At 37.2% G+C, this 10,436-nt stretch overlaps 1 protein-coding gene across 2 annotated transcripts in view; it reads right to left on the bottom strand.

Annotated features, from left to right (window-relative positions):
- The window catches only part of LOC308698261 (trinucleotide repeat-containing gene 6A protein-like), a 49,248-nt gene extending 41,240 nt beyond the window's left edge, over positions 1–8,008 (bottom strand). Inside the window, exons 1-2 of one of the 2 annotated variants that reach the window (XM_081378197.1) lie at positions 7,798–7,998; positions 5,900–5,951 (exon numbers count right to left, since the gene is read on the bottom strand). The gene's annotated coding sequence lies outside the window, so the exon portion shown is untranslated. Of the gene's footprint in view, positions 1–5,899; positions 5,952–7,797 lie in introns of both variants that reach the window. The other variant, XM_081378198.1, reaches the window with a different exon arrangement.
- Between the last annotated feature and the right edge of the window lie 2,428 nt (positions 8,009–10,436).

Here is a 10,436-nt window from a genome sequence, read left to right on the forward strand (position 1 = left end):
AATTTTCCCAAAACTGATTTATCACCTTTTAATACTTTTCAAGACTCCGCGGATACCCTGTAAATATGTGTTCAATATTACATATTTTTTTTACTTATATCATTAAACAAAGTTGTTATTAGAATAAAAAAACGCATTATATTTAATAATATTTAACCTTAAAAAATAGCCTACTGCCAGCTGATAGGGCTCTCTGTATGTTTACAGCATTAGGTGAGTTTTTTTTTTTTTTTGAGACAAATTAACGCCTATCTTGTGTAGCCTACCAAATATTTATCCAAATGAGTCAATATTAAATCAAATCACAATAATTGAATTGAACTGAAATAATAAAAAAGTGTAGCTTACCAGAAATTGTACCATGTAAACATTGTAACATGTTGTCACTAAACCTAATAAAATTCAGTTTAGTTACTCAAATGTTAGTGACAATCACAATACACTTATACACTGATGCAATTTTTTTACAATCAAACAAATCAAGAATCGAATCGAACCGTGACTTTAGAATCGAAAATGTAATCGAATCGAGGATTTGGAGAATCGTGACACCCTTACTAACCACCTTAACAAACTTCTAATGACAACCACTTATAAACCGGCTATGGTCAACTAGAGAAGCTTTAAAGTGTTAGTTCACTAAAATTTTTTTAATTCTGTCATTTACTCACCCTCATGCCGATTCAAAGTAGGGGTGTACACGAATAGTCGAATATTCAAGCTGTAATTATTAATCGAAAAATAAAATACTATTCGAATTTTACTACGTTGTTTTTCTGGCCGTAAATGCAGTGAATCCATGATAAATCCCAAGCACTAACTCAGTTATAATCAAATGCCCGGGGTGGAGCTGGGGATCGTGTTAACAAGTTTGAAATTACTTGGATGAAAATTATCTTACTTTTTAATCAAATTAATGAATGAAACGGAGTTATCATAATGTCACCACAACATTGAGAAATCATATGAAACCCAAACACTAGAATGAGGAAAGACAGCTGTCCTTCACTGCATTCACAACTGCAGGAAAGCGCAGCAGTACCACGAGTGAGCCGAAATGACACTTATCTTAGCAAAATGATTGAGACATATGCTTCCTTTAAGTTTCGTTAAGGGAGACAGGTTTAAGAACAGAAAACCAGAGGTGGAAAGTAACTAATTACAAATACTTTCGTTACAGTACTTGAGTAGATTTTTCGATTTTTTTTACTTTCTTGAGCATAATTAAATTGTGGTACTTTTACCTTTTACTTGAGTAGAATAAAAATAAAGTATTCAACTTCGCTACATTTATTTTTCACCAAAAGTACAGAGTACTTTGACAAAGGTGCTGACGGAGCAACAGGGCGAGCTGACATTTGACAATCAAACATGTTGCTTCTTAATACAGAGTGAGAATATATTATTTTATTAAATTCTATTATACAGGCTATGTTGATTAGCAATGCATTAAAGGGATAGTTCACCCAAAAACGAAAATTATCCAATGATTTACTCACCCTCAAGTCCTCCTAGGAGTACATGACATTCTTCTTTCAGACAAAAAAATTTTAAACCCCAAAAAGTGCATCCATTCATGATAAAAAAAAAAAAAAACTCCACGCGGCTCCAGTGAATTAATAAAGGTCTTCGGAAGCGAAGCCATGGGGTTTTGTAAGAAAAATACCCATATTTTTAACTTTATAATCTAAAATTTGCGCATACTACACAAATTGACTTGCACCACAAAAGTAACCCGTGACACGTGTAAGACGTAGGATGTAGGAGTATCGTAAGCTTAGACGCCTCTCGCGGTTTAAACAAATAGGGCTGTGCAACAAACTGAAGCTCCTCTTCTATTATATAGAAATTCTATTCAAAATTGCTAATTCACGACTAGGGTTTTGTTTAGCTCTTTCCTCTGAGCTTCCACGTTCATCATTACGCTGTGCGTCGGGTCAGGGGTTAGTCTTCCACCGTAAATCGATGCATATGGCCGTCTGGTGGAAGCTAGTGATTATAGTTTATAAAGTTTTAAATATGAGTATTTTCCTTACACAAACACATGGCTTCACTTCAGAAGGCCTTTATTAACCCCCTGGAGTAAAAGTGGAGCACTTTTATCATGGATGGATGCACTTTTTTGGGCTCCAGCCATTATAAAGCTGGGAAGAGCCAGGACTATTTTAATATATTTAATATTTTTTACATATTTTTTAATATAACTGATTGTATTCGTCTGAAAGAAGAATGTCATATACACCTGGGATGACATGAGGGTGAGTAAATTATGGGCTAATTTTCCTTTTGGGGTGAACTACCCCTTTAAAGACATAGCCTACATCATTCTTATGAAAATACTTGAGATAGCTTGATGAACACAGCATATTTTCACTATCATGTGTTTGTCTTTATGTTTCATCAGTCAAAAAGTCTCTATTTACATGTTATTAAATCCATATAAGGCATTTCCTGAAACTTCATAAGTTTAATACTTCTATGAATCTCATTTGTGGACTTTCTGCGTGAGGGATGAATCAGTATGTACTGGGCTTCCAGTATGAATGAAACAGATATGACATGATAGTGTTTAGCACTCCATATCGTTATCATCACCCCATTTTGGGTAAAAATAGAAAAATAATACTAAAGTACTTTGTAACGTAGTTACTTGAGTAGTTTTTAAGCCAACTACTTATTTACTCTTACTTGAGTTATATTATTTTTCAGTACTTCTACTCGTACTCAAGTAAATTATTACTTAAGTAGCAACACTTTTACTTAAGTAAAATTTTTTAGTACTCTTTCCACCACTGATATGAATTGAGCGGTTTAGTCCAAATTTTCTGAAGAGGCATGATCGCTTTTTACGCTAAACAGATTTAATTTAGGCTTTTATTCACAAATAAACATTCATGAATGCACACATCAGTTATGATAAATGGAAGCTTTAGCATGTTTGCTTGATGTGCAAGAACCAATGAGGTTCATTCTCATGTGTTACGCAGCACGTTTGAGCTTCAAGAACCAATGAGGTTCATTCTCATGTGTTACGCAGCACGTTTGAGCTTCAAGAACCAATGAGGTTCATTCTCGTGTGTTACGCAGCACGTTTGAGCTTCAAGAACCAATGACGCTCATTCTCATGTGTTACGCAGCACGTTTGAGCTTCAAGAACCAATGAGGTTCATTCTCGTGTGTTACGCAGCACGTTTGAGCTTCAAGAACCAATGACGCTCATTCTCATGTGTTACGCAGCACGTTTGAGCTTCAAGAACCAATGAGGTTCATTCTCATGTGTTACGCAGCACGTTTGAGCTTCAAGAACCAATGAGGTTCATTCTCGTGTGTTACGCAGCACGTTTGAGCTTCAAGAACCAATGACGCTCATTCTCATGTGTTACGCAGCACGTTTGAGCTTCAAGAACCAATGAGGTTCATTCTTGTGTGTTACGCAGCACGTTTGAGCTTCAAGAACCAATGAGGTTCATTCTCGTGTGTTACGCAGCACGTTTGAGCTTCAAGAACCAATGACGCTCATTCTCATGTGTTACGCAGCACGTTTGAGCTTCAAGAACCAATGAGGTTCATTCTCATGTGTTACGCAGCACGTTTGAGCTTCAAGAACCAATGAGGTTCATTCTCGTGTGTTACGCAGCACGTTTGAGCTTCAAGAACCAATGACGCTCATTCTCATGTGTTACGCAGCACGTTTGAGCTTCAAGAACCAATGAGGTTCATTCTCGTGTGTTACGCAGCACGTTTGAGCTTCAAGAACCAATGACGCTCATTCTCATGTGTTACGCAGCACGTTTGAGCTTCAAGAACCAATGAGGTTCATTCTTGTGTGTTACGCAGCACGTTTGAGCTTCAAGAACCAATGAGGTTCATTCTCGTGTGTTACGCAGCACGTTTGAGCTTCAAGAACCAATGAGGTTCATTCTCGTGTGTTACGCAGCACGTTTGAGCTTCAAGAACCAATGACGCTCATTCTCATGTGTTACGCAGCACGTTTGAGCTTCAAGAACCAATGAGGTTCATTCTCGTGTGTTACGCAGCACGTTTGAGCTTCAAGAACCAATGAGGTTCATTCTCGTGTGTTACGCAGCACGTTTGAGCTTAAGGAACCAATGAGGTTCATTCTCGTGTGTTACGCAGCACGTTTGAGCTTAAGGAACCAATGAGGTTCATTCTCGTGTGTTATGCAGCACGTTTGAGCTTCAAGAACTAATGAGGTTCATTCTTGTGTGTTACGCAGCACGTTTGAGCTTAAGGAACCAATGAGGTTCATTCTCGTGTGTTACGCAGCACGTTTGAGCTTCAAGAACCAATGAGGTTCATTCTCGTGTGTTACGCAGCACGTTTGAGCTTCAAGAACCAATGAGGTTCATTCTAGTGTGTTATGCAGCACGTTTGAGCTTCAAGAACCAATGAGGTTCATTCTCGTGTGTTACGCAGCACGTTTGAGCTTAAGGAACCAATGAGGTTTGTTCTTGCACGTCAAGCAGGTTCTGGTTGAGCTTCTGTTTATGTTCACTGATCAATGTTTATGTGAATAAAAGCCTAAATTCAATCTGTAAATAATATAAAGCGATTGTGTCTCTTCTGAAAATGTGGACTAAATCTCTCAATTTATATGGATTAGTTTTACGATCTCTTTATGAACTTTTTAAAGTGTCAAAGTGGTATTTGTGTAACTGTCAATGGAGAGTACAGAACTAGCTCAGATTTTATTCAAATATTTTCTTTTGTGTTCCGAAGATGAACGAAAGTCTTACGGGTTTGGAATGACATGAGGGTGAGTAAATGATGGATGAACTTTCCTTTTAAGGGCTCCCTGCACCAAAATAAAATCTTGATTGTTTAACATATGAAAAAGAAATTAAGACAGCTATTAGTAATAGTATTGTTGTTTTACAGTTGTACTGTAAAATTATTTTAAATATCCAATTTTTCATTTTACAGTGAAATATTACAGTAATACAATCTTATTTTGTTTACTATTTCTATTTAGTATGCATATTGCGTAATAATAATTATTATAAAAATCTAACTTTTGTCCAAGTTGTGCCGCCCTACAAACAAGCACAGCAAACCTGCAAATTTTTTTTTTTTTTTTTTTTTTTTTTTTTTTTTTTTAAATCGCAATCTTTATCAGAAAGCAATTAGATTTTTTTACCCACATCATGCAGCCCTAGATCTAAATCACTAAGACGATCTAAATGACACTTTTCTCATTATGCATCAACAGATGAAAAGCACATTGTGAAATAATCATAAAACAATGACAAGAAACAAGAAAAAAAATAGTTTAGGCCTAAATGCTAGAAATATACAACAATGTGCCATCAAACTCAGTGAAAGCAAACGTGTTATAATCTAGTCCCTGGCATTGTTAGGTGTGGACGTGGTTATGACCATACAGGGGCAATGTTCATTTCCCTGATAAGAAAAACTCAAAACCTGTCTATGATTAACTTGAAGTTAAAAACAAACCGGTTAAGCAATATACTGATGCTTCTCGGCATCACAAGAAGACGAAAACAAATAAAACTGAAAGTGTCACTGATGTCTTGATCAGTAGTTTGTATCTGGTACATATGAACTTTAAAACAAACTCAGGCAGATATAAACAGTGCAGGTAAGGGTTTTGTGACTCATGACTGAAATACAGTAGCGTCACAAAGAGCTACACAAACACTGTTTTTGTTGAACATTTTAAAAAAAGCAAAGCTTACTCAGCACTGGGAACCCCTTTAATTCAAACGGAACTGCATTTGCTTACACCAGCAGCAGCTGCTTTGACCCGGCTTTGTTAGTGCTGCCCAGCATAGGAATGAATAGGAAAAGCCCAGAAGGACCAAGCTTCAGAAAAACCAAGCACCCATCTACATTACTGAAAATGACTACAAATACTTACTGACCTGTGTTGCTTCTCCTCAATGTCTTTGGTGGCAATAGCATCCAATTCTCTATAAGGAAATAAAACAGAGCTGTTAAACTAATAAACTGACATTCACTTTTCATTCTCTAGTTCATAAATGATGCTGACTAAACCAATAGTTATTGCATAAGCATAAATCTGACAGAATCAGAGTGGAATTGAATTATTTAGCTAAGCTTGATATATATTTAACTTAAAAGAGGTGAATGCAAACGGCACCTTCCATTCTTGTACACAAGACTATGTATTGTGTGAATGACACTGAAGTGTGCAATGACAAGGCAATGCTTTGGCAGTATACAGCCTAGAAACAGTCAATCTAAAATAGAGGTTGGGTGATTTATCTGATGGCAACCACAAACACCCCGTCACAACATACACTACAATGACGTGAAAGCAAAATCAACTCATTATGCCTCTCTCCATAGTTGCATAATAGGAAAAAGAGGAAAAGATGGATGGACACACTTCTGATTGTAAGTCACAGTAGTCAGCACCATTATATGCATTAAGCCCAGCCTACACTGTTGGAAAAGGTGCTGCCTTAAATTTCAACTTGGATGTTTAAGTCATTTCAGCATAAATTACATTAAACTGACTTACAATATTAGTTGAATCTTATATAACTTTTTTAAAAAAGTTTAAAATGGCTTAACTTATTATGATGAATTAATGCAATGTTAAAAACATATGTTGTCATAACTTATTGATCATAATTTAAAAAAAATTTAAGTGTACATTCATTAGCTAACCTTTGTGCTGAAATAATACGAATATATTTCTTAAAAACTTAAAAATGATTAAGTTCAACATTTGCTATCACTTTATCCAGACGGTTAAAAGCAGGGACACCTCCTCCTCCTCCTCCCCCACCTCTGGCTTCAGCTGCTACTGCTGCTGCTAACAGCAGCAACCTTGACCTGCCCTCAAAAACATTACAATATAACACGTTTCTAAACAACTTTTTCTCTCAAAGAACGACTTCAGGATGTCTGTATGTCCTTCATTCTGGGTTGGGAAAAGGAAACCCTGCTTTTTCTCTGACATTTTCCCTCTGAATTAGCTGCCGTGACTGCGTACTTTAAAAGCTAAAGACAAAATAAACACACGGCATTTAACGCTGGCCTCTGCATTATGTTATTAAAGCGAATAAATCGGTTAAAATGAAAACTAATGGTTATCCAGTTATTAAAGACCATTTTACTCGATGTGCGCAATTCAGCAGCTGAGCAGCTAAGAATGCTAACAAACCAGCTGGCTACTAACGGCTCTCTCATTTAACTGCACAACGAATCAAAAATGGTTTGTAATTGCTCACAACACCTGAAGTGTTACATTATCATATTTTATCGTACTAGCGTTCGTTGTTGCTTTATTATCATCGAGCGAATGCTCCAGGTAGCTACGTTACCAACTCAAGTAGACATAGAGAAAAGTTGCAGGACGTCGAATTAAACATCCAAATTTAATCAAAACACCGTTCCGAAATACACTACAGTAATAAAGAGTTTCAGAACGCACGAAACATGATATTTAAATATAGTACATTCATTAACTCGACTTTTATATTTGTAAACACGCCGACTGCAATGTCACTTCGATACCATTATGTGAAAGCAGGAGATCAATGTTCAAGAAATCTACAACAGAGATGCATTTGTGCTTTATAGACATAATGCAGACAGCAGACACTATTGTTTGATAAACAATTAAAATGTGTAACTATCATGCAAACGCAAACAACAGTAAAACATTTAACCGTGTATTTCCAGTGCTGAGCTCAGCTTATATATCGCAGATACGCTGGATAAATGTATGTTGCTTACAAGATGAAAACCACAAAAGCACACACGCGAACGGCTCGAAAAACTCACCTCTTGTAGTTTAAAGTGCAGCAGAGATGAAATGAAAGCAAATAATAAGGCTGTAGAAAATCAACACATTTGCAGAGTCTAGGAGGGGAAACATTTGTCCTGCTCGATCGCCATTTTCTTCTCTCGCATTCATGCATTCATCCCCGTAACTGCAGGAAGAGCTCAAGCGCTGCTCTCAGAGCACTTCCTCCAACTCTACACACTCACCTCCAAAATGGTGGCCACATTCAGGCTGTGCTTCAAAACCTACCGAGCTGCCTACTATAGTGCATTTTTGCGATTCAGGAGCACATGCAGTATATTTGGACATCGTAGGAAATCGGAAGCATCGTTCTAAAACAGTTATGAAGAGTGATGCATAAGCTGAACTGATTAATTAATGCTCAAAGATGCTGTCTAGGTAGGCAGCTCGCTAGGTTTTGAAACACAGCCAGGTCAACCAGCACTCGTCACAATGGCTTTGCAATATGTGTTTTTCCCAACGTGATATATAGTCAAATAGTGGAGGGAAATGTGTAAGTAATTGGGTTATAGCGAGAATGACAACATAATTCATAATAGAAATAGACAAATAAACAAGAATAGTATCATTAATCCAAACAGATGGGAACAAAAATGACAATTATACAGTCAGAGTTTAAGAAACCAACACTGTTTCAACAACATAAATTTGTATGACAACAGGGTCAAAAATAATTCCATGTGCAAGTAAAATGTGAAATCATATAATATACTCTAGGTAAATTGTAATGATTTGACAATGTGAACGATTTCCTAATGTCACACAGATGCCATCAAAAAGTCAAATAGCATTTGATGTCATCTCAAACAGGGCTGTTTCACTTGATTAAATCTAACCCATGTAGGGTCCATGATATTTATCAGACTAAAATAATATTGTGTTCTCATGGATTCCATAGGCTATTTAAAATTTGTTTATTTGATTTTAAAAATACATTAGTAGTTTGATGTGCTTATAATGCCTTCAAAGTATTATGAAAACGTTGCAGTCAGAAACTAACTAGACAAAATCGATTCCTCATTCTTTTTTAGATTAGGTTTGTTGACAGTGAATATCCTCACCACTGTGAAATACACAACTCTTTCATCACAAGACAAAAATGCCAACCAAGTGCAGACTGGGAAAAACCTAAATAAATCTACAACAATATAGATACAGACCAGCTTTTAGTCTGGAATTTGCCTGCGTTTTCACTTTGAAGACAAAGCAGTGGCACACGGGATGAAAATGGCTCGGCTACGCTGTCCTTTTGAAGGCACTCATTCTGCCTCACTAGGCAGGAAATGCACAGAAGTAGCTACCGATTGAAACTGTTTCAAGCGGATAACAACCTGGTTTAAATTTATAAACTTGATCACTATAGTCAGATGTATATCCGTCAGGTCCCATAATTTACCTAATTTTAATTGACACAAAAATAATATACTAAAAATACATGAGCAGGTTGAACCACATTCCATTGAGTGCAGACAATGCAAAGATATTTTGCATGACGTTGTTGCTAAACTATGTCAACAGCTGTTTGTATGAAATCACGGAATAATTAGCATTTTGTAACTTCAAACATTATTTATTTACTTTTGTATAGTCCAATTAGTCTGCTTTTTAATATAGACATATATCTTCTTAAATGAAGAATATCCTTTCATAGTCATTCCAAATATTATGTAAGACATATTTCTTCTTTAACAAGTCTGTTTTGTCACAAATGTCCTAAAATAAAACAAGAAAGTAACAGCGCACAGTGCTCGGGACATCTCAGGCCTCAGCGTCTGTGATATTGAGAATGAATTTTGTATGAGGCATGAATATTGATGATCAGCGGAGGTCCGAGGCCAGCTGCTTGTGAGTGAGTTAGCTGCAGTAGGACAAGGGTCAGTTTGGTCAGGCCAGTGGGCTGCTCTTCCCCCTCCCAGACCGATGAGAGCAAGTGGAGCCTGGGAACGCGGGCAGATGCATTGTGCTCGGGCAGACAGGGCAGGAGGAGGGGAACAGCTTTGCATGACAAATACATGGCTGGCTTTGGCTTTCAGAGACTCGCTTTCCAAACTCAATAGTGAGCTCTTTTACGCTGGTGTTATATTTCAAAATGGACAAAATATACACATTTCAATCATCAAAATGAGCAAAACTACGCTCATGCCGTGAAAGGACAAACTTTGCATGTCAGTCACAGTATTTGTCTTTCTTTTGGTTAGCTGTCCCCTTCTTTCGTCTTTACCCCTCTGTCCCCCTAATCCTCCTTATTCACTGGGATGTACCAAGAATCTCAGCAACAAGGGCACTATGTTTCATTTGCTCTTGCCCAATTCCTCCACTACCTCATCATTATATTCAATCTCTATCTGTCTCTCACCCATCCCCCTAGAGTGACTGTCTCAGACAGGGTGCCAGCTGTGAAAGGGATTTGTTGGAGCTGAATTACACCCTGATCCAACCAATTACCTGTCCGACCGTTCGCAGGTCAGCCTGCACCACCATGCTTCCAGGCTCGATTTATCAGACCACTATTCTGCAAGGCATTTATCATTTTCACAAAGCCATGCAGACTGTCATTTATAAATGTTAATACACACTACTGCCTCATCAACTGTTAACCCTAAGAGACCATTTTTGC

This window comes from Scardinius erythrophthalmus, assembly GCF_964197995.2.
Source record: "Scardinius erythrophthalmus genome assembly, chromosome: 1".
Taxonomy (NCBI): Eukaryota; Metazoa; Chordata; class Actinopteri; order Cypriniformes; family Leuciscidae; genus Scardinius; species Scardinius erythrophthalmus.